Source organism: Anoplolepis gracilipes, chromosome 7 (assembly GCF_047496725.1).
Source record: "Anoplolepis gracilipes chromosome 7, ASM4749672v1, whole genome shotgun sequence".
NCBI lineage: Eukaryota > Metazoa > Arthropoda > Insecta > Hymenoptera > Formicidae > Anoplolepis > Anoplolepis gracilipes.
In genome coordinates this window covers 8,157,574-8,163,573 of record NC_132976.1, presented here as the reverse complement: position 1 = coordinate 8,163,573, position 6,000 = coordinate 8,157,574, and the positions used below count along the sequence as shown (strand labels likewise).

Sequence of the window (6,000 nt, the reverse complement as noted above, 5' to 3'; positions counted from 1 at the left end):
ATTATTTATGGTTCTCTTCATATGAATTTATAATACACAAATGTAAGAGAATAAGTAGAACACGATTACATATGCGACTAGTAGTAGAAATGAAGGGATATAGGCAGACAGGTCTGAACACATTTGAAAGTTTGATACGATAGCTTTCTTTGTATATATTTCTTATTTAAAAATGACATTTTACATTATATATTGTATTATACTATATTATTACAAATTACAAGATCCTTCGTGAAAGACAGCACGGCTGCGGTTCGCAGTTTACCACTCTGTTTTCGCGGTTATATGTGTACTACGCTGCTGCGATTCCGTAACACACCTGCCTACAAGCCACGTACGATGTTCCACGTACATCGCGGAATATTCAAAAAGCGATCTACCGAGCCGAATAAAAAGCAGGTCGCGTCTGCAGCATGGACGACTTTTTGCAACGAAACGCCGGCACACATACGTAATCGGGCAGATACGTAAGTACCTATCCTTCGCACGAACACATACGGCGGAATGAATATCTCGAGCTCAGAATCTTGGATCTCGGTGGCGTAGATATTGAATATTAAACGGACGCTATGTACGCATGTGAGGACCGGTATCTATTTCACGGAGCAGTTGCTTGTGTCGCATGAGCAACGTCCGAAAGTAAGCAGGCACGAAAAGTCGCTTCAGTGGCACCAATTTTACGCCTTTTTCTCGAGCTGAAACTGCTTATCCCTCCCGTGTGTGAAAAGATTTGTAGTGCGAATAAGAAAATATAAGTAAGTAATCAAAAAATAAATAAATAATATACAGATTCTGCAACCAGCTTTAAAATAGCGTGAAAAAGAATTTAAGAGAGATGATATTTTATACGAACGTGTAAAAGATGTTAATAAACCAAATATGAAAAATATATAATTAGAATTAAATTCTTCATCGATAAAATTCTTGCAATTAAAATTATTGTGGCAAAATGAGATAATTTTAATAATCGTCCGTATTAACTCGGCAGTGTATTATTGAACGAAAGATAATTCTTACAATAAAATATCTTATTTAAAATATTATACGCATAATTATGATTATATATTAATTTTATAGTTATTTATTCACATGGTAATGGCATACGCATAGTTTTCATTAAATCATATTGTCTACATCTTATAAAACAAGATTAGAATAAAGTTTCATTTTCGTGTTTAAATTATCATATTGTCGTTAATGATTGACCGCTAGTTATTGCTGGTTTATCTAAAATTACAGGATAAATATTGCAATAATTAGTAATCGTAAAAATTATTATCAGTTAATAATAGTAACATTATGCTGAGCTTAAAATTCTTCTCTTCAATCTAGAAAATTGATTTAGAAAGATTTAGTTTTTCAAGTCTTTCTTTAAATCAAATTTATTAAAAATGCAAGTTGCACTTGAAAGTTGCAAAATTTTCATCCTACTTGATTTAATCATCATTGAATATCTTCCTTATTTTTCCTCCTTCGTTCCTCTTAATCTCCCTCTGTCTTGTTTTTTTTTTTCTCTATTTTGTGTTCAATATGTATCATATTTTTATATCTAAAAAATATCTATCTTCCCTCTTATTGTTTCTCGTTATTTTTTCATTTATTGTTTTATTGTCTCTTGAAAAATAATTTTATTATATTAGAGTTATAAAAAATATTTTGATAAGCTGTAAAGACTTTTAAAAGATTGATGCCTAATAATGAAGTTTAATAAATTTTACATGTGATTATACATTCTCTAGCAAATATTTATATCCTTGAAAAAGCATGCAATTTGGTTGCCGCGTTCTATTTTGCAAAGTACCACGAAGTATTGGTAAAGAATAGTTACGCAACAATTTCCATCGTTCGGCCATCATGATTAAAGTCGGCGAAACTGTCTAGTACCGCTATTAGAGTTGGTAAGTGTTTAATGACGCTATATCAGCGTGCTCGTCATTACAGCTATCTATAGTGGTGTGATTGCTAGTAATATCCAACTTTCAAAGAATATTACAAAGTAAAAATATAAAAATTTTCATGAACTTTTAACAGGATTTTTTTAACAGTCGAATTCGTCGCTGTAAAAATTACTTACAAGTAAAACAAAAGTGTGTACATAATTAAAGCACAGAAAATAAATAATTCTAGTATTACTTAAAATTAGTAATAGATACTCATAATAAGCATATGTGCTATGGATTTAAAAAAAAATCATGAATATAGATAAATTAAAAACAAAATTTATATAGAAAAATTATAAAAATACAAAAATTGTGAAAGTTTATTTAATATCTTTTTCTGCATATATAGATTGCCTCTGTTTAATAAATTACAGTAAATCGAAAAGTAAAAGTTTATCAATTTATTGCACACGACATTTTTTTTTATATTTCAATATTCAGTAAAAAAAATTTACTGTGATTTTTAATGTATAAATGTTGATTCGGTAAACTTTTCTGTGGGATGTTCCATGCTTTTATCTATTACAGTTGCAATTTATTCAATATAAATTCGTCTACCTATAGATTGTACATACACGGTAAAATATGTAAAAAAAATTATTTTTTAAATGGTATATTTTCAATAAAATCTGTTTTTTTTTCCATTCAAACTATACACATAATCAAATGTTTAAGCTCTACTTAAAAGCATATGAACAACCGGCTTTTTTTATAGTTAATCCGTCCTTTTTCTGCCAGGTACAAATGGAGCAGGATTATACACCGGAAGTAACGAGCGTTCGACTAACGCGCATGCGGCATTATTGCGATTTAATGATACCGTCGGCCGTTTATTATGCCGCGCTACGTGTTGCTGTTCGCGCTCGCCGTGCCGTTGCCTATCTCGTCGGTTGTGCCTGCAAAAGCAACGGGTTATGGAGTAATAACTCGGCGCCATATAGTTATACCGTCGCCGTGCAGACGCACCCCCGTAAGCCAAACAACACGTCAGCCGTCGCGACGCCTACGTTCGCACAAGCGTCGGCGTCGGCGTCGGCGTCGTCGCGGACTGGGCTCTTGTGGTCTCTCCTCGTCTCTTGCCGCATAAACGCCAGTCTATCTGATGTCCCTCGCGCACCATTTAACATTTAATGGACGACACGCTGTCCGAAAAGCACCGTTTATCATTTCGGGGCAAGCTCCCGGATGAATATGAAGACAACCGCACGTAGCTACTTTGATCGACGATATAATAGGGGGTTACGCAGGAGAAAGAAATAGTCACGATCAAAGGGTGACGTTTAAGAATCTATACTTTAAGAAAGATTCGAAATTGACTTTTATGCGAAAATGAAATAATTAAAAAGGTCATAAAAATCGGGGAATTCTACTATAATCATGAAAATTAACTTTCGATAAATTAGATGTAACTGTAACACAATGATATTTCACGAGATCTATGATTATTTCAAGTAGAAGTCAAAGAAACAGGAATTAAAATTATAAATTATTATTTTATTAAGATCCTCTTACGGATAATATAAATTATTTCTCTAACTATATTCGAAGTTATAATATATATTTCGATATTTTAAATTTTTCACCGATCTAAATGTTTTCCGAATTGCATAATAAAATGCAAATCGTAGAATCAAGAAATTAACGAAAAGCGGCGTATGATACATCGTTTAATTATTAATTAATAAACCTCTAGATTTTATTTATAACGATATACCAAATTTAATTTGAATCACAAAATATAGACCCGTATTCTGAGTTTATATATATTGATGGTTAAATGTGCTTCTAAATATATTTATATATATTTGGAGACACATTTAACGATAAACGTGAATTAGAATACGGCCATAAAATATACAGTGAGTAAATTTATATTATAAAATGTTAATATGTTTCATAGTTTATGCAAAATTATGTCAAACTAAAATTTGAAATATCTCATAAATTATTGAGTTTTTGCCATCATATCTCTATAATTTTCTTCCTTTTTACGCAGAAACCTCTATATGATATCATCTTATGTTCTTCTTTAAGCGATAAACAACTTTTATTTATAAACTTACAGGTTTTGAGATATTTCAGTAGATTGATTCAAATGGAACACCCTGTATATTTGAAAGCAACAACAAATTAGGTATACGAAGCTATTTGACCTTGACATAGCGTACAGTTTACAATATATTATCGTTGATATAGTCGCTCAGTTATCTCTATCATTCGTAATGCAAAACTTGAATAGGAAGATTACTGCTCAGTGTATCGTCAGATTATTCTTCGAGAAACGCAATTATTTTCTACATTTAATTAGTGATACATAAGCGTATCGAAACGCAAAAAATTAATAATATATTTGCAATGCTTTACCTTGCTCAAAGTTATTGATATCTATTCGTTGAATACATATATAAATATACATGTGAAACATCTTGAAATACATATATAACAAAGTCTCACGCGAATATTAGTTCGCGATCTCGGAATTCGAGAATAGCATAAATATGTCGCGCGTCTGTTTTCATTATTCTTCTGCGAATGCTTCGTCTTGTGTTTTAATTAGTTTGATAATGTCATGCAGTGTTGCGTAATTAATTATTAATTTAATATAGCGCCGTGTACAAAACATCGCGTGTCCGAATTCGGGAGTGCTGTACAAAGTGTCATGCGTCTGTTTTTATCATGCCACATAATAAACAGTAATGCACTATAACATAAAGTAATGTACTATATGAATTCTGACAGCGTGAGAAGAGAAGGAAGTCTATAGAAAGCATCTAGCGGCGGCGGAACAATCTTTGAGGTGAGTAATTTATTTTATTTCTACACTATTTTTTTATCTTGCACATATTTATTTGGTACGCATATTTGGAGTTAAATAAAAATTTAAAAAAGAAGACTTTATTAATATACATATTTTATTAAAACTTATATTAAAAAAACACACACATAGTTTTTTTCGGAAATAATATAATTATTCCATTAAATATTTGTTTGTTATATTGCATCATATAAAAAAATTATTTTAAATAAGACAGTAAATTATATGTTGGAAAATTTACTTATTAAAATTTTGTTTATTTTCTGTTTCTAAATATAAAACAATTTAAAAGAAATTTATTAGACTTAAAAAAAATAATAATAAAAGTAAATTTTTTTCGCAATAATTGAATTTTATTATATAAATTTATTAAAATATCGAGATGCTTCGTATATTGTCAAACTCTGCTTCGAAACGCGATTGCAACAAATATCGGGATATTTTGCTATAATCATAACAATTAACGATTAATTAATTTTCGATAAGTAGCACATAACTGTACGAAGATAGATTTTTATGAAAACGTTTATTCCACGTGATTATTTATTATTTCAAATAGAAAGCAATAAGAATAATAGTTATAAAATATTATTTTTTTATGCGGATCTTTAAAGATAATAATTATTTCTTTAATGATACTTAGAATAAAATATATTCTGATGTTTTAAATTTTTTACCAATTTAAATGTAATTTATTGTCATTTGGATTGAAATTGCGTAATAAAACACACATTGCAGAATTGATTAAAACGATAAAATTAATTGCATTAAAATAATGAAAAACAATAATATATTAATTGTTTAATTAAAGTTCAAGAGACAGAATATATTTCACATGAATGTGTTAAATATTTTGCGGCAACATAAATTAATTTTCTTTACACAGTGTGTAGCGCTTATTTTTTATATATTTTATTATTTATTGCAAGATTTAATTGATCTGTAGTATAAACAATGTCGGTAATCTAAATATTTTCGCGAATATAATAATCCGTGAATATTTATTTTTAATTTTAACTTGTATATTTATGTTAAAATATTAATTATATCTAATATAATATCCTTCGATATTATGAAATAAACTCTAAATTATATATTATATTACAAAATTACATAATATGTAACCCTCTTAACGGTACATCTTGACGTGATAGGAAGGCTCAGTACCTGGACGGTGCCTTAAGGCTTATTCTAAAGGTTTACCGTGAAAGGAAAGCCAAGTACCCAATTAGTACAGCATTGCCA

General features: G+C 29.6%; 1 protein-coding gene across 1 annotated transcript in view; it reads left to right on the top strand.

Moving 5' to 3' along the window:
* Positions 1-4,154: 4,154 nt before the first annotated feature.
* Positions 4,155-6,000, top strand: part of Fuctc (alpha-(1,3)-fucosyltransferase C) — a 124,493-nt gene continuing 122,647 nt past the window's right edge. Inside the window, exon 1 of the mRNA XM_072896606.1 lies at positions 4,155-4,737. The gene's annotated coding sequence lies outside the window, so the exon portion shown is untranslated. The remainder of the gene's footprint in view (positions 4,738-6,000) is intronic.